General features: G+C 35.7%; 2 pseudogenes; one reads left to right on the top strand and one right to left on the bottom strand.

Moving 5' to 3' along the window:
• Positions 1-1,152: 1,152 nt before the first annotated feature.
• LOC120175139 lies at positions 1,153-4,172 on the top strand (annotated as a pseudogene).
• A 4,379-nt stretch (positions 4,173-8,551) lies between these two features.
• Positions 8,552-13,267, bottom strand: LOC120175138 (annotated as a pseudogene).
• Between the last annotated feature and the right edge of the window lie 6,632 nt (positions 13,268-19,899).

Below are 19,899 nucleotides of genomic sequence, written 5' to 3'. Positions count from 1 at the left end.
TATAAGATAATTTAAAATTTTCAAGGGGAGAATGCCCCCACCCCTCGATCCATCACTGGTAAGTAAAACTCGACTTGACAAAATTAATTTTTTAATTTAACTCGACGCTAAAAAAATTGAGTCGAGTTGGCTAGATTTGTAATTTCATAAGCTCGACTCAAAATTTTCAAATAAAGTTTAAATTAAAAAAATAAGACTCAAATAATTCAAACTTTTTAGTAATTAGTAGATTGATTTTTAAGTTTGAGTCTAGCCTTTAAATTATACATATACATATATTGCGTATGAAAAAATATATATGTATATCATATATGGTTATAGATAGTCGTTTAAATTGAAACCAATTAATATCATAAATTGTAAATACTTGCATTTAAGTTTAAATGGAAACTCGATTCAAATTTTATAAACTAGTATCAACTCAAAAAAAATTAACTTTTAAAAATAAAACTCGTCAAATCGACCAACTAAAAAAAATTAGCTCTAACTCTGACGATTTATTAGAGTATAAGAACACATAAATCACTAAAATAAAATTTAATAAAGGATTTATAATTGAATATATTTCATATGATTTAAATAGTAGCTAATTCAATATTTAAAATAAAATTGAATTTGCATGCGATTTCAGTGGTAAAATGGTGGTTGTTATCTCTTGAGATTCTGGTTTCAAGCATGTCATCTGCAGGGTGTATTAACGTTCATTGTCAAATAGCTGAGAGTTAACAAAAACTACCATGAAATCATTATAAATTAATAAAAAATTTAATATTTTTATATTTTTTAACTAAAAAGAAAAATACAAAAGTGAGAAGGTTAAACATTAAAAAAGACGTTGTAATGGATATGAATTTAATAGTAGAATTTTAACAATGTCAATAATTATAGAGTAATTTTCAAGTGTACAGAGAGTACAGGGACTTAGAGCGAAATTTAGTCATAGTAGAAATGCATAACCGAGCAGGTTTTCGAAACGGTGTCGTTTGGTGACTGGTCAAAAGCATGACAAGCCTTGACTGTACTTACCCACGACTTTAAAAAATTTCCAGCAAACTGAGAGTATTCGATGCAACTCCTTCAAAAATGGAAAATAAACATAAAAAATAATCAAATTTTAAAAGTACAAATTTGAGAAAGAAAAACCAATCCCACTTATGCATTTTCCCACGAAATTCATATCTTTATCCCTATTCTCTTTCACAACCCTCCCTTTGATGCTCCTTTGACTTTATTTCTTTTTTCTTCTTTTTTTATTATTCTGGGTTGATGCTGCTGGATTTCGATGATTTCGAGCTCTATTTTTTTCTGGGTTGATGCTGCTGGACTTCGATGATTTCAAGGAAAACAAGTTCTAAGGTTTGATGGGTTTCTCTTTTTTTCCCTGAATTTTTAAACTATTGTTTGTCATGTGATCTTTAAGATTAAATTTTATTTTATAAATGGCTAAGTAAGGCTTACCTTCGTCATTTCAGTTCAATCTTTGTTCGAGTAAAGTTCTAAGTGGATCATCTGAAAATCCCATTTTGATTTATATAGGGTGGGGAGTTATCAAGCTGTGATCTGCGTGATTGATTTCTTCGAATTCCAAGAGCATCCATTTGTGAGATCTGCTCTCGATTGTATCTGGGGTTTATTCAATTCATATCATCATCCTTTTGATATATCGAGTTGTAAACCGTTTAATTGATTTCTTCGAACTCGAAAGCATCCAATCGTGTTGTTCTGCTATTGATTGTATCTGGGCTTTATTAAATCTGAATTATGATACTTTTGATTTGGCTGGAGTGTGGAGTTGTCAAGTTGTAAACTGTTTTGATTGATTTCTTTGAATTCGGAAGTATCTGATTGTGTTGATCTGCTCTTGATCGTATCTGGGGTTATCGAATCCGAACCATGGTTTTGGCTGGTATATGGTTTAGGTTCTAGATATCATCGGTCCATTGAAAGGTTTGGCTTGATTGATTGCCTGGGAAGTTGCTCGTTGTTAAGTCGATTACACTTGATTGGTTTATTCGGTTTCTTTTGTGTATTCTTGGCTTTGATATGGACGGATGTCAATCTACCATCCCGACATCCGAAGGAGATCTTCACGTTGTTGCTGCAGCTCATCATATTGTCAAGGCATTAGGAGCAACTAAGAATCTTAGTGATGATTTGCGGAAAATCCTTATCGATCTTGATGCTCATTTGTCGATGATAACTTCGAATACAGACAGCAAGGGAGGAAGGGGATTTGTGAATGTTGAGGAGCGACTCAAACAAGCAGAGAGAAAGATTCTGAGTTGGGAATCAGATCCGAGGATGATATGGGACTCTGGGCCTAGGGAAGCTTCCAAGTATCTCGAAGCTGTTGATGAAATTCAGACGCTAGTTGATGGTTTACAAGGGTTATCTGTGCATGAAAATAGGAAGCAAAAGGAACTTATCCACCATGCAATGAGTGTTTTGCAGATGGCAATGTCTAGGCTTGAGGAAGAGCTTATTCATATACTTGTTCAGCGTAGGCAACAGTTCGACCCCAAACACATGACATCTAGATCTACTCAAAGGGATGTTGTTTATGATGAGTCATTTGTTTCAGTTGAAGATGAACCAACCGAGGAAACATCAAGCCGGAACTGCTCCGGTGATGAAATTGGTGAGTATATTGTAGATTTGATCCATGCAGATGTGATTCCTGATATCAAGTCCATCGCAAAGGTTATGTTTACTTCAAACTATGGTCCGGAATTTTGTGAAGCTTTCATTGGTGTACGGAAAGAAACATTGGAGCAGTACTTTGCCATTATTGACACGGAGAAACTCAGCATCGAGGATGTGCTGAAATTGGAATGGACTAGCATGAGTAGCAAGATGAATAAATGGACCTGGTCCATGAAGATCATTGTTCGAGTCTATCTTGCTAGTGAAAAACGGTTATGTGATCAGGTCTTAGGGGACTTTGGATCTGTTAGTTCGTTTTGTTTTCTTCAGATCTCAAAGGCCACGATTCTTGGCTTCTTGAACTTGGAGAAGCCGTAGCAATGGGGCCTCATCAACCTGAAAAGCTGCTTCGTTTGCTTGACATGTACGAAACTTTGGCAGATCTTCTCCGGGACATAGATACACTGTTCTCGGAAGAGGCTGGTTCTTTTGTTCGGCTTCAGTTCCATGAGCTTCTGGAGAGTTTGGGTGATTCTTCAATAGCAGCATTTGAGGCATTTCGAGTTGCTATTTCTTCTAATGGATCCTTATACCCCTTTCCTGGTGGTGGTGTTCACCCTCTCAATAAATATGTAATGAACTACATCAGGATGTTCTCTGAATATTGCAACACCCTCAATTTGCTTCTTAAGAACCAGCATGTCGATGTTGCAGATCAAGTTATTGAGCCAGATAATGGGCCAAACTTGTCTCTTTCCACTTCTTGTCCCATGGCATGTCACCTTCGATCAATCACAAGTTCTTTGGAGTCCAATCTTCATAGGAAGTCACAACTATACAAGAATGAGGCTTTACAACATATTTTCTTGATGAACAACATCCATTACATGGTTCAAAAGGTTAAGGGCTCAGAACTCAGACTATTCTTTGGAGATGAATGGATTCGTAAGCATAACGGAAAGTTTCAGCAGCATGCAAAGAACTACGAGAGAGCCACTTGGAGTTCGGTCATTTGTTTCCTCAAGGACGATAACCCGGGCTCAAGTTCCTTGTCGAAACAGACCTTCAAAGAACGATGCAAGGGCTTTAGCATTGCTTTTGAGGAGGTATACAAAACCCAGACAAGTTGGTGTATCCCAGATCCTCAGCTTCGTGAAGATTTGCGAATTTCAACTTCACTTAAAGTGGTCCTTGCATATCGAACATTCCTCGGGAGAAACTCTGCTCATATCGAAAACAAGTGTGTTAAGCACACCGTAGAACATGTGGAAAAGTTTCTCTTGGATCTTTTTGAAGGATCACCAAGATCATTGCGCAATTCACGCAGATGGTGAACACTTAAGGTCATAAAATTCGACCATTCTTGCTTTCTCTGTCACTCATTTTCCGTTTTCGGAATTTTCTTTTCCTGATAAAACGCTTGCTTGTTGTATACCTGATAAAACGCTTGCTTGTTGTATATGTAAATGTGATTATATAATTAACATGTTATAGTACCAGAAGTTGGTTCTCTGATTGCATACAAAGGGCTGAGCCTGTGTTTCTTTTGGCTTGAAAAATAGCATTCTTAGCTATCCTGCAAATGTTAACCAATAGTTTTTATGACAAATTCGTCCTAGGCATATGATCCGTCTCATTCTCTAGGTTCATTCTTGTGCTAGGATTGTTTGTTTTTCGGGTTTCGGTGCGTGTCAAATACGAGTATATATATATATATTTCATATAGTTTTTGATGCAATAGAGGGTCATCTCTCCATACCAATATCCATGTCTGCTGGTAATGGTAATTCGTATGAGGAATACGCTTCAGATTCTGAAGTTTTCTTTACCTTTCACGATCACTTTAAATTCGGATGGGACTCCATTGATGCCCCACTGATCTGCTCCAGGTTTAATGAAAGAGTAAAAGCACCATATGATGCTGATGAGGCATTTGATCTTATATTAAAACATGGTCATGGATATATGTAGTTTTCATCAATGAGAAGGACCTTCACATTGAAGGTGTTGATGTGCATGTGCACAATGCAAGTTATCGGTCAGTTAGGTACATCTAAGGATTTAAATATCGGCTTGACCCGAAATACAAGTCTCATCTCAGAGTAGGCTTGCTAGTTAGATGCTTTCGGTAATTATTTGCTCCGCAATTGACTAGCGGTACACCAGAGGTGCATCCTTTGGGGTCCTCTCGTATTAAGGAAACGTCCTCTTAATGCTCTAACGGCTTCACCGGTGCACCGGTTTTAAGCCGAACTGTGTCACGATTTTCTGTCAATATCTACTTTGTGTAAGAGACGGTGCAGGCGAACTTGTATAAAGAACTTAAATTTCCCTTACGAGTCGAGCAAGTGGCTTCTGCATTCCAATGTTGTTAATACGTAAATGAACTCTCTATACACTTTTAACAAGAAATTGGTCCCTAAACTTTATCATCTTTCAGCACAAAAGCTATATAAGTTACGAATTTAAATTTTATAATCTAAATTGATCAATTTTATTTATTATTTTTTTGAATTTTAAAATTTCAGTTCTGATTCAAATAGTACATGAATAATGTGATTAAATCATAGGGACTAGAAGTGATCAAATTAGAGACAATAACTAAGTCTAAAACTTACATATAATACAAGAATTCGGTCATATTAGAGTGATTAAAAACAATAGATTTAAAGTACAAGGACTAAATAAAATTGCAGCCAAAAATCAAATCGTAGCGGGAAAAAAACTCATTTACGAAACACCAAAGCTCCCTCAAATTCTTCATACAAAAACCTTTATTTTTCCTTTTCTTTTCTCAACTGAAATTCTCAGTACCAACTTTTTTCCCAGGGACCAAACATACAAAAAAAAAGAGAAAAATGATAAAAAAAAAAAAAACAACGACCAACGATGCGTTATCGACCATACCAGCGAACCCATCTCCAGTTTCTTCATCTGATCACCCTAAGATCATCATCCAGGTTATGGACCTCAAGTTCATCGGCAATCGTTACTAAGGAATGGACCGAGGAGGCAGGTGATCTTTTCATCAAACATGTCATATGCTTTAAGATCAGGAATTATAAAAAAAAACACGGGTCTCACTGGCCGATGCAATGTCTATTTTTTTGTAAATCTGATTCTTTCATGTTCATTATTCATTTTATTCATTGTGTTTGTGTCCATCCGCTTACAAAAGTTAGTGATTTTGAAGGTGTATTTTCGTTAACATCGGGCAAAAGCACTATGCTGATCGAACCGGGTATACCCGAGGCAAAGAAGTTGACATCTTGGTAAGCTGTTTTTGCTATGAAACTAAATGGGTTATTTCCGGGTTTTTTTCCGAGTAGCATCTCGGATACAAGCTTGTTTCCATAAATGTATAATTCGGAAGGGAAAGGGAGTTCCATGGCCTCGATTGGCTTCGGTTTGAGTCCTTTAAACAAGACAGGGTTAAGATCTATGTACACTAAGAGGGTTAATCAAGACAGGGCTAAGACAATGATCCTCAGAATGAATATAACAACAAGAAACGATGAAGGAGAATGGTCTTGAACCCGAAAAAGAACTCCATTGTTGTCCGACTTTCCGTCACGAATTTAAATACATGCATGCATTAGAGATCTAAAATAAGTAACCTAAAACAATTCCAGCAATCATCTGAATGTGTGCATTTCATTCAATTGCAAACATTAAATTGTTCGAAATCATCGAGTATATCAGAGAGGCGATTGTCAAGAACATTACCAATTTTCATCCTCGAAAGTAAAAACAAATGGATACGCATTTTGAAACTGTTGTGGGGGAGAAAACTACACCATGCCAACAAAGTATCTGAATACAAGATCACTCAGAAGCTCTTAATCCATCCTTAATTCCTTAGACAGCCATAAGATCACCGAAATTGCGCATCAGAAGAATCGATCCGGCAAATAACCCAGCAGCTCGCAGCAGTTTCTGCAAAAAAAAAAACGGGGGTGGGGTTAAACAAACACACTTCCATTTCTCAGGATGCAAACAAAATTCATTAACAAGAACATTGATGAAACAAGAAATCCGCTACATGATCACACCGAGAACCAAACTTCCATTTCAAGTAAAAGAAATGAATACAGTGAGACAGTACCGGAAACTTTTAAACCAAGTTTGAATCTTACGACTGCTAAAAGAGCACTGTTTTATCTCTAAATAGTATCATGAACATATGTTTAGCCAGGAACAATACAAGATTTTCCGTTAAAGGTGCGAACTAAGGTAGTTATATTATAAATTATACAAAAGTTCATGAATACGCAATTAGATCATAAAAAAAATACAAAGAAAATACCTAAACTATACAGGAATTCGAAATTACAAGAGGCAACATAGGTTAAAATGCACTCTGTCAATCTATATAAATCTATTCTAATTGATGTTGCTCGTAGAACCCTAAACAATCAAATTCTCTAAACAAATTCCCAGAAACCCGATGTCAGGAAATCAATCATTAGCAAAATCAAATTAAAAACGCAACTAAATCAAAAAGGCAACGAAGAAGAAAGAAGAAAAAAGAAAGGAAAACGAGATACCATGTTTTGCGCCCAATTTTCTTCATCGTGAACTTGAGAGTACAAGAAGCCTTTCACCTTATCGAGAGAGATCATAGTGCCTGCCATTGCTTCGCTGAAAAATAATGCTTTTGTTGCTTTTGGTTCGGGTTTATTTGGGACTTCGCGGTTAGGGATTAGGGTTTTATTGTTGAGACTTGTTTCATGATCCTTTTATCTCTCAAATTTCGAAATTTTAATCTTTACTAAGTAAATAATTTAAGATAGTGACCTCTACTGAAATATACCCTTTTTAATTAACCAAATGATACAATGATTTTTAGTCATAAACTTAGCAACTTTTTCCAACTTTATCTTTGTCCTTTGTTTTGTTCACATTGGTCCTTAAACTTGGATTTTTAGCCGTTTAAATCTATTTGATGATGTGACCATCTTTAATTATGAAGTTTTATTTAATAAAAGCGGAAAATTTTCATATTTGCATTCAAGTATAAGTTTTGAAAAGTCAACCTGACACCTCAGATTCAGATCCGGGATAGATGCGGGTTGGCGGTGCTACACAAACAATTAGTGAAAATGGTTTATACAATATTATCAAATCACCATAAAATAGTTTTCGAAATTTTTTTTCCAAAAAATATAATTCATTTTACGTAAAAATAATTTTCATATAATTCATTTTATGTAAAACAATTTTCAGTTAATTCATTTTACGTAAATTATTTTCTAGAAAACCAATTACATTCTATCAAACAGATCTTTAACAACTAATAATTTTCATCCAACCCAAAAAGATTTTTCTCCAAAATGAAATGTTTAGGGTTAAAATGCTAAAAAAAAGAACAAGAGACAAAATGTTTGCGACATCTCTAAATCGGCAGTCAGAACAAAGAATAAGTTTCTAACAGATGGAGCGATCGTCGATCAATCCTAATGGTGGTAAGACTTAGTTTAGTCAAAAGATTAACATAATTTGATTTCAAGTTAATCTAACGATTAATAACAGATCAAAAAAAATTAATTATTATCAGACCATCACCTCTTTTTATCGTTGTTTTTACTGTCACTCGGTGATTTCTCCGACTACCAAACTACTCATCTTCTTCTCTGATAAGAATTCTTGATTACACCTAAGGAGATCCCCAGACAAGTAAACACTAATCGTGTTCACGTTTACAACAAGAAAAGAAGTATATGGAGCCATATTCAAATCAAAATTTGAAATCTAATGAATTTGATTATCATTTTCGTGAACCAATGGAACTCAATGTGTTAACATAATAAACCAAATAAAACTTTGCTTAAAACATGAATTTGTATAAAATATTTCATGTACTTGTTCTTACATATATATATATATATATATATATATATATGTATGTATGTATGGTGTCATAGTCTGAGAAATATTACAAGGGACTGCAGCTCTTAATGTTATCCATGAATTATTAAGCTTTCATGCAAACAAAAAAAAAGAATTAAATCAGAAGAGAGGAAGAAATAACAAGACCTTTTTTTTTTTTTGCAAACGGTTTACTTGGAGAACAGCTGACGCCTCCTACGTTGTTGATTGGATCGTAAAATACCCCCTTCGCCGATCACGATCTCGTTGACTAAATCCTTAAACACCATTCGTTCGACGTCGAGAACCATCCCAGAAATCTCGCCATTGAAATCCATCCAGCTCTCGGATTGACACATTACATCTTCCGACAATATGTTTTTCGGACCATCCTCCTCTTCCTCCGTGTTGCTGTTTGATCTCTTGGCTTGAAACCGCTCTATCTCCGTACAGAGTTCCTTTAGAAACTTTTGTGCATTAAGGGTCTTCCTCGCCAGCTTTCCGGGGTTTATCCAAGGCTCTGCAGAGGTTCCCACTAGAGCTAACTTTCCGACAAGAATCTCATTAACCAAATCGAATATAAGTTTCCGATGGAATTTCTCGTGGTCCGGCTTTGAAAGCGAAACCTTTCTGGACTTACTATCATCTTTTGAAAGCAAAGAGCTTGCTTTGGTTTGCTCCAAAACGAAGAATAGCTCCGGGTTGATCGGGTGGCCTGATGGATGGAGTTGAAACGTTGTCGAACCAGAACCTAGGTCTCTCAGTAGAAGGCCAGAGGCTAATAATATCTCAGAAATGTATCTGTGATCCGGATTCGTATTCTCACAAAGGGATGCAATGTAATCTGTACTGGCTTCATCATGAGTGGAGTTCAGTCTTCTAAGTTTTTGGACCAAATTCTCGATCTCCTGAAGTTTCATTCGATTAATATCCGAGACAAGACATGACCCCGCATTGTTCGACAAGCAGTTATCTGCAGAGTTCCATTTCTCATCTCTGTGCCTGTCATCGAAATTCTCAGCACCAATACCTGATACAATGAATATTCGAGTGAGATTCAATTCATAGATCCCAAATACTGGAAAAAAATATGCATGCTACAGACGAGCATCTTCTTCCCCATTCGATTTGCTCATTTGTTTTTTAAACTGTGATTAGTTTCTCTCTTTAGGTATCATGCAGTCGGGAAGGGTTACAGGAATAAGCAAATATGTATTACCTTCTGGAATGTTCAATATCTGCTTTACTGGTGATGGAGCATCATCTCCGTAAACCGATGTGTCAAGAACAGAAACCGGGCTCGGATGCTCCGGAGCAGCCATAGCAAGTTCAGCCACTGATCCATCCTCAAAAAGTCTTGATGTTGATTCCTGAAAAAGAACAAGACGTGACGTGTAAGGTAGGGTAACCAAAAAACAATTTGATTATTGGCAAAGACGTTAACGTCGCCTACTTTCTGCATTATGCTAGAAGCTGAGTGTTTGGAAGCATTCATGGATGGAATTTGACTACTATTGGTCTTGAATCGGTCATGACTGGTGACTTCCATATCTAACTTGGACTCCAGGGTAATATTGCTGTCTGATTGCGGAGAGATTTCATCTCCTTGATGACTCGAAGTCCATGATTCGGAACTAACCAGACTCAGTTGGTCGTCACATTGCTGCACGTTGTGAGATTTTGGTCTACGTTTACCTCCAGGGGAGCTTGATTCCGACGAATTCCGGTTGGATTGCCTTTGGGGTTTGCTTGGATCAGATAGTGGAGTTGGCGAACGAGATCGCCTGTCCAACTCAAGCTTCTTTTGCTGCAGTCGTGGGATCCTGGATCCTCCTGAACTCTTTACTGAAGCTGTCGTGCTTTCTTTTGGAGATTTCGTTGAAGACTGTACGGATCCAACATTCCTACTATTAGCTCTCTTATCAGTAGAGCTGACAGTGGAAGTGCTTTGACTGTTTCGGGCAGTATGATCTCTAGCTGATCGACTAGATATTGAACTTCGTTTATTATCTACAGATACCCCATTACGAATCTTGGGGGTACTGGAAATGTCATCGATAGGAATTACGGTTGAAGCACGCATACCGCCTTTCTCGACAAGTTTTGCAGGTTTCATTATCACAATAGGAGATTCATATGTTCTAATAGAATCCGAACCCCTAGTAGAGGAAGTGTTGTCGCGAGTGTTCTGCAGGCTTCGGTGACCTCTCAGATTCGGGCCAGGCCTTGTGCATTTTGGTTCACAGTCTCTTTGAGACATCAAGTTTGCAGTTTGTTCTTCTTTCTCGGTCTCGAGGAACCCTTTGCTTGCATTGCTTCAAGTATCTGTTTAAGAGCTCTGAGATCCTTTCCAGATTGTTTGAACTCTAGATCTTTCAGTCTTTTCTCGATCTCACTATAAACCGAAGGGGAAGAATTCAGGGTCTTGGACGGAAATTTTACATGTTTAAGAGGTTGTATCTGAGAACCTCGAGTTCCATCTGCATGTTTCCATGGTGCTGGCTCAATAGGGAACCTTGAACTGGAAAGAGGCTTCATGGGCATATCGGGATTTTTCCACCTAGGTGAAGTAGGATCTTTCATCGAGCTTCTTGCGCTATTAGAAGTTTGGGTTGGCCTGCTCGGATCATTTGATCTAGGAGGCTGCAAGAAAGGATTGTTATCCTCAACACAGCCGGTTTCCACCACACCTAAATGTGCATCACCAGCTGAGGAAGAATCCGGCAATGGTCCCAAGCCCATCAGCTTGGCTACAATATTCGAAGGGCGTGTCTGGGGTCCTGGAGATTTTGGTGGATTGGCAACTCTTGTGTTCGAGTGATCAATATTATGGAAAATTTTAGCAAGGTACTTTGAACCCTTCATCGACCTTTCTCTACTATCCAAAGAAAGTCTCGGCTGCTCTTTAAACTTCGGTGTAGATTTCAAGGTGTCCCGTGATTCAAAAGATAAACTATTAGTCTCCCTCCCGTCGTAAGAAAATCGAGGAGCGTCCCTAGACATTGAATTCCACGAGCCGTTTCCATCACATGATGATCTTTGAAGTTGTCTAGCTTCGTTGTTATAGTACCAAGGTGCTTCCTGAAGTTTTGCAAGAACTCGAAGAGATTCCTTCAGATCAGCAGACACATTTTGCTTTCCGTTGATCCCGGCCCCATAAGACCCGTCCATCGAATTCGGAAGGGGAAATGGCCTCGGTGAATCTCTATGCTTCACGGAACTGCCCGATACTTCCTCTTTGGTCATCGTTTTAACCGATAGCCCTTTAGCTTCTCGGTACATCGAGTCCTTGACCACATCTCGAAGGTCAACAAATTGTGAGCCTAAACGCGGAGAAGTACTCGGTTGGTTCATCATGGTATCCCTAGACGGAGTTTCGGGAAAAATGATTCTATCAATGGAAGAGGCCTCTTGGTGAGCTATCTTGTTACAATCCAGTGATGACATGGAAGACGAACATGACGACGAAAACGAGGCTCTCGAAGACTCCGTGGAGTGTCTTTGTTTCTCATACACAGTTCTGGGCGTATTTGTTTCCTGGAAATCGAAAGACCGTAAGGACAGATTTCAACAACAACTAGGAAATGAATCACAAAACACAGAAAATTGACAGGAACATACAATTTCAGTGTGCCTTTGGTATGCATTATTCGAATCACTTTCTAGGAATCCATTGTTAAACCGGGAATGCCCTGTAAACGAGCGAAACGATCAGATTGTACTTTAGACTGCACGCACCTTCTTGTTTGAAGGAAGTTCACAAAACACCAGGGAAAACGAATATATCGGAAACTACGGAAATATGGGGTACGATAATCTACATCTACATATAACACTTACAATAAGAGTTTCAGACAGCAACATAATTTTCAACAGCTGGAATTGAATTCCACCTACATTCATCAATGTACAGAAAGATAGCAGTTGAATCAATACAATCTGTTGGAGAATCGCCTGATCAGCCCCTCGATATATCGTAACACATAAATATAAATCGATCGAAACATATTATCCATTCAAACCAGAGAACCAAACATTAAATTTAGACAGAGAGCACACAGATGACAATTGCATTCATTCCAAAGAGAACTACCTGCAGCAGGAAGCTTCCGATGGCTCGGGCGCTTGGCGGTAACCATTTGATGCCGATCGAAGATCTGGAACATCCCGGTCATGCACCCGATTTGCTTCTGCAAATCGGGGTTTTCATCGGCCAACGAATGCAGCAACTTCGCAGCCATATCCGAACTCGACTAATAGAACCTCAGAAACTCCTAAAGATTCATCATCCTTTTCAGAAACACCTGAATTGCAATCATCATTTCATCTTCAAGACAATCCAAATTTCAACACACAGATTATAATTCCATCTCCAAATTTCAAGACCATAAAGCTTGTGGCTTCCTACAGCATCAAGTTTGTTCTTTTGGCATGAAAATTCCCCAAAGCTCAAACTAAATTTTCTCAGCAACCAAACAAAACTGCAAGAGAGAAAAAAAGGTAAAACTTACTACGAAACACATACGCATGTGTGTGTGTGTATATATATATATATACACACATAATACCTTGCTGAAGCTTCACAGGCAAACCAGACAATGGGTAGAGCAGTATCAGATAATACAACCAAAAAGGAAGGGACCCCAATACCCCATTTCACAAATACACAAAATCAACAGTTCTGTAAAGCAATACTACAGTTAATACATTAACTTCTAAGAAACTAGAACACAAAACCAAACTGTACAAAGGAATATCATCAGATCCAAGAAGGATTTCAAAAGAATAATCCTCAGACAAACCCAGAATTGATTGGAAGGTTTGTTATTATGCCACCATGTCAAACCCCCATTCTGCTCAATCATACCCAATCATATATATATATATATATATATTTGATTTGTACAAATTTAAAAACTTTGAATATAAAACACATAATATAACAAGTAGAGGTTAGTGGGAGTAAAATGTAGGGTCTTATACTACTACACCTCCATGTGAGAAGAGCATGTGAGTGGGTCAACATCTGTCGCTGCCTCGCCATGTGCTTCTGTCAGGATCTACAAATGAGGAGACCCTAAACAAAATTAACGATAGGGATGCCAGCCGGTTTGGGCAATCTTAATTGGTTTAAACTATAAATTAATCCTTAAATTTGATGATTTTTGTTTGGGTAATCTATGTATGTAGTCATCCATATATTCTTTTGATTTCGTTTTGACAACCCAACTATTTTTTTAAACCGTACCTAACGATATGATTTGATCATCCACCGTTAACAATTAATCGTGATGTCGATGTATCATCGTAACGTAACGATACACTTACATCATTATTGAAGAAAAAATTAACATGGCAAATGTCAACAGTTTCTTTTAACAATGGGTGACCAAAACGAAACTCTAAGAATAGATTGGTGACTTAATATGTAGTTTACCCATTTGCATTGTTTTAAAGTTAATAAGAACCTGAGAAGTATTTAATTTGAAATTGAAAGGACACTAAATTAGTCCTCAAACTATTACCTCTATTTTAAATTAGTCATTAGATTTTAAATTATTCTATTATGTCTCCAAAGTATGATATTTGAAAGTTCGTTTTTATTTTAATGTCCTTGAAGGGTTTATATTATGATTTGTAGATCTTGTTGAATTGAACGTAATTATAAATCTCTAATTACATCTTTTATTTTTTATAAGTAAAATTAAAAATAGATATGATTACGAACATAAGATATCAAAAAAAAAAGAAAAAAAAAGAAATTACGAGTATTAGAGATGGTCATGGATCATGTTGGATTGAACTAAATTTTTAACCGACCAAAATCTGATCTGATTATTATAAGCTTCCGCTCATCACTCGATCTGATCCAGGTTGAGAGAAACTTCATCCGACCCAAAACCCAACTCACTTTTAAGATAAAAATTAACATCATACCTGATCTGATTTTTACGTTAAAACTCACACCTGACTCGATTCGACATAAATATATAAAATAACTTGAACCCATTAAAACCGGAAAGGGAGGCTAATTGTAGAACCATGATAGGATAATTAACTGTGTTAGGCCCACATAAAATATCAGTGCCACATTCTCGCCTTGGCCCAATATTCAACGATCACGGTCCACTCTTCCATCGCCTTATCATGTCAATTGGACCGCCAAATTTTGTTTCGTATTCGTCTCTACCTCTATATTTATATTTAAGATATTTTCTATACTAATTTAATATATAAATAGGCTTCTAAATTATATTATCGTTAATTTTAGATTATTTACATATTTTTTAATTAAAATTTATCATTTAATCAATTTATTTAAGACATAAAAGTAAATAGAAGTCTATTTGAGTTATTAAATTTAGGTAAAAATGTCATTTTCGTCCATGTAACATATTCAATTTATTATTTTTATTTTTATCGTATTTCCGTATCAATTTAATATTGAAAATTGCTCAATTTAATTTATATCGTATTTTCGTCCATGTAATAGACATAAAACATTTATTATTGTTTAGGGTTTTAAGTTAATGTTTATTGTTTGTGTTTTAGATGGATTTAAGGTATAGAATGGTGTAATTAAATAACTTTGAGGATTAAATTAATGCGAAAATACGATAGTAATGAAAATGACAATTTATGGAAAAAAATGATCCTTTTACTTTAGATTTAATATGATTTGATCAAATAAATTTTTTAAAATAATATAAATAAAGAAAAAATAAAATTTTATGTTATGTTATGATACGAATTTAAAAGATATACTAAAATACAACAACAACAATAAAACCCTATTCTCATATATAATAGGGTAAGGGGGAGGTATGGTAGTAGGCTGCCCCAACGCAAAGTTGAAAGCAACTTCCGTAGAAGACCTCCGACAGTCAGAAAATTAAAAATAAAGATAGAATGCAATGCATGTATAGATAAATAAATAAATACATAGTTGAACAGTGTTAATAATGCAGTCTTCAATATGCGCGTCTGTAAATGGGAAGTAATCCTTGCAAATAAATTCCTGCATAAAAATATCTGTGTTTAAAGAAATTTATTGTTGTTCCTAGATGTCACATATTCAATCACCAGTAACTATAACAGGGTGATTGAACGTTTTTTTGCCAAATTAAAATTATTAATAAAAAATATATATATTAAAATTTTAACAATATAATATTAAATTATTAATAAATTATATGAAAATTTAAAAAGAGTAAGACTATAGTTTAATGTCACTTAACCCAAAAATGGATATATACTTGGATTAAATTTGAACAACTCATATTAAAAGAAAGAAAAATCTTACAAGACGAACACCACTGATTAGAAAATATTCAATTATATTAATAAAAAATTTGATTAGAAAATATAAAAATATTCAATTATATTAATAAAAAATTAAAATATTTTTTAATGATTCAACGATTCAATTTATCAAATCTAAAAATTCATAAATGAACAAAAGAAATCCCTTAAACGATCCCTCACCATTTCTAACTAATATGGTCATTAAATTTTGTCGACATATACCTAAAAACGTATTTTAAAATAAATTTATGAAAAATTATTTTTTAGACAAAAATTGGTATGCGTTTACCAAAAATTCGATGTAACGGGTCCGGGAGTCGGTTACGCGTGGGGAAAGATTAGCACCCGCACCCTACAACGCCCAAAATTGGTACTCAATAGCTTACATGTTGTCGTAATGGTGGAACTTGTGAATTTACATCGATAATTAAAGCATGATTCATTTATTAAAGTTAATTGATTTGCTTAGAATTATTTGTTAGGGAACATTCCTTCATTCGATAGGAAATTACGAGATTTGCACATCTTCCAATGGGAAGGCTATCTCGTCTATTTCTTATCCAAAAAAATATTCCCTCATTGATTTAAAAAACGTGAATCGAATATACATAAAAAACGACGTTTACATTTACATAAAATAAAAAATTACTATTTAAAACGACACACATTGTATTATTTGAATTATAACCAATTAATTAGCGCTTAAAAACTTCGATTTATTTTAAGTCATATTTTGTTTGAATGTCGTATAGGATTACACCACTTCGATCAAGTGATGCTTTCCACGCCCATTCTACAATAACGTGCTTGAAAAACATTCGAATGACATATCAAATCAAATTTAGTTTATAAATTAACATATTATAATATCCAACATTCACATACATATATATGTAAAAGTAAAAAATAACATAATATACATACATGCACATTAATATATATAGTACTAAAGAAAAGAAAACCCAAAACATATCATAAAATAATTTCAAGGATTAAAAAATTAAAAACAGAAATATAAGGATTAAGTGGATAAAAAACCCCAAACATTAAGCACTAGGATAGTGACTGAGATGGACATAATGATAAGTTGAAGACTAAAACATAAAGTACATACTTTTTTAGGTAGATAAAGAATGGCTAAAATGAACTAAATCACAAATCAGAGCTCAAAACAAAGTATTTACCCAAAACACTTAGTGAACAAATAGTGATCCAAATGAAAGGTAAACAAATATTAAGTCCAAAATGACATAGACATAAATCATTAACTGATGACCAAAATGAAAACTACACAAAATTAACAGCTAGATATCTAAATATTTAAGTAGATATAATACAGAACTAAAATGAAAACAAAACAAATAAGGAACTCGAAATGGAAGAATGAAACTTCATTAAGGACCTAATTACATCCATTACAAAGATAGAGGGACCTAAACTGATATTGTACCATTTACAAAAACACGCAGACCCTCCACTTGAAAAACGATGACGTTTCATGCGTGGGTTATAACACCCAATTAAAACCCGAAAATCCCCATCAGCTATCATATTTTCTAACCCTAAAAAAACTTATCATTATCTCTCCCTCTCTGCTACCCGCCGTCGAAGGGTGACAAAACCCCAAAACCACCGCCAATCGATGATGCCAACCAAACCCGAGACCCCGTTTAAGACTCAACCCAACAGAAGGTAGAGCTTACCATGTAAGTCGTAGACGCAACATGACCACCGTTCCCAAAGATGATATTTCTTTTGGTTAGGTTTCAATCTCCTTTTTGTTTTTTTTATTTGTATTTCTCTCCTGTTCTTTTTTTTTTTGTATTCCCCTCGTTTTTTCTTTTTTTTATTCATTTCGATCTCTGCTTCCCCAAGATCTCACTGTTTCCTCTTTTTCTGGAGCTCAGTTCGGTGGAATTTTTCAAGGTCAGATTCCACAGATCTGGAAGTGAAAACCGACTCCCTTCGTCTACTCTAAGTTTGCTCCTTTTCCATCCCTCTTCTTCTTATATTTGTTGGCTTTTCGTTTGGGTGTGTGTTCTATTGATTTCAAATTGAATCTATGTTTTTACTGGATTTTCCCCCTTTGTTTAAAGCCTTTTTTAATTGATTTTCTTCCACATTCTCCCCTTTATTTTCTGAAAATTTCTTGGCTTGTTTTAGTTTTAAGAAAATCCGATCCTTTATTATGTTTTGAAGTGGTTCGGCTTTTCAAATTCAATGTTTTCACTTTAAAAATAATTTTCCTGTGTTTATAACATAAACTCTAACCTCTCAAATTTAGTTTCATGGTTTTCGTTAAACGGGTACTGTGATTTTAAGGATTAAAGTTTGTGGATTTCACGTAGTCTCTTCTTTCATCTATTACTAAAATATTCCCCCAGCTGGTATTTCTTTTCATCTTTGCGACACACAGCTAGGCCGCCCTGCATATCGGGGTTTTTTTATTGGTGAAACGCAGTATTAAAGGAGGAATCAAGCGTATTTTTTTGGGTGGTTCGTCTCTCCACTGAATCTCTGAGTAAATCTCGGCGCAGGCTAGATTTTTCTTTTACCATCATCTTTCTTCATCTTTCCTTTTCTGTTTTAGATCTTTATCCTCTTGTTATTCTCGGATTTAATCTGTGTTTTCTTTTCCATTACCCTTACATTGAGTTTGTTATTTCTAATCTAGTTTTGTTTTGTTTCTAAATTCTTACCAGACTAGATAACCTCTTTAAGACATATATTTGTATGTGTTTTTATCAGCTTAATCTGTTTTTTTTCAGAACTAGAAACTATTGCAGGTTTCGTTTCAAATATGTTTCTAGACGGTTAATTCGTTGAATTTTCATTTCATTTTTGGCTTTTATGCTCTGCTCTTTATATGATTTGTTTCTGTCTTTTAAGTAATTCTCTTCATTATTATTCTTTCCTGTTGGAGGTAAGGAAGTGGAACCTAAAAAAAAAAAAAAATTAAACTTCTATAGAATTTGTTATTTACTTGAAAAGCATTTTGCTTTGAGTAAGATCTACTAGATCTATATTTTTGTACTTTCCTTTGAGTAGGATTTATTGGATCTGTATTTTTTCATTGTCCTAGACTCTTAGTATCTTATATTTCTAGCGTTTTATTTGGTGCATTTGTCTTCTTTGGATTCTTTTTTCATAGTTCCTCATAGCTTCGGTTATAGATGATTACTTGAGGTCATGTCATTCTTTTAGATCCCATAGGGCGTATAGGGGAGAACCCGACAGAGTGATGTCAAGGACACTAGACTTAGAGTTTGTTCGTTGAATGTAGGCACATTAAATGCTAGGCTGCTGGAGCTGACCGACGTACTTAGTAATAGGAAAATAGATTTTGCATGTATTCAGGAGACTAGGTGGAAAGGGGCTCGCGCCAGAGAGTGTAATGGGTACAAGTTGTGGTATTCAGGTGTAGATAACGCTAGAAATGGGGTGGGTATCTTGGTATCCTCTAAGCTCAGGAAAATGTAGTTGAAGTTTGTAGATACAGAGATAGAATCATGATGATTAAGGTTGTTATAGAAGCGGAAGTGGTAAATGTCATTTCAGTGTATGCCCCACACGTTGGCCTAGGGGAGGGGAAAAACGTTGCTTCTGGGATCAGTTAGATGATGTACTTAGGAGCATTCCGGAGGACCAAAGAGTTTTCATAGGGGGAGACTTCAATGGTCATATAGGTAGTGCAACCGACGGGTATGACGGTGTTCATGGGGTTTTCGGTTATGGTAGCAGGAATGAGGAGGGGCGTACGTTGCTTGATTTTGCTACTGCTCACGATTTGGTGATCACTAACTCCTTATTTAATAAGAGAGATGCGAACTTGATTACGTTTCATAGCGGGGGACATTGTACCCAAATCGACTACATCTTGGTTAGAAATCGGGAACGATGGGCTTGCATTGACTGTAAGGTGTTCCCTGAAGAGGCATGTGCATCACAACACAAATTGTTGGTTTTGGTGTTCCGCGTACCCAACGGGCGGAGCACTCATAGGAGGGCTAAACTGGGTAAACCTAGGATCCTCTGGAAGAACTTACATGGAGCGACAACTGATGACTTTAGGAGTAAGCTTTT

The sequence above is a fragment of the Hibiscus syriacus genome, unplaced genomic scaffold, assembly GCF_006381635.1.
Source record: "Hibiscus syriacus cultivar Baekdansim isolate YM2019G1 unplaced genomic scaffold, ASM638163v2 tig00112159_pilon, whole genome shotgun sequence".
Classification (NCBI taxonomy): Eukaryota; Viridiplantae; Streptophyta; class Magnoliopsida; order Malvales; family Malvaceae; genus Hibiscus; species Hibiscus syriacus.
This window is presented reverse-complemented; position numbering and strand designations above follow the sequence as displayed.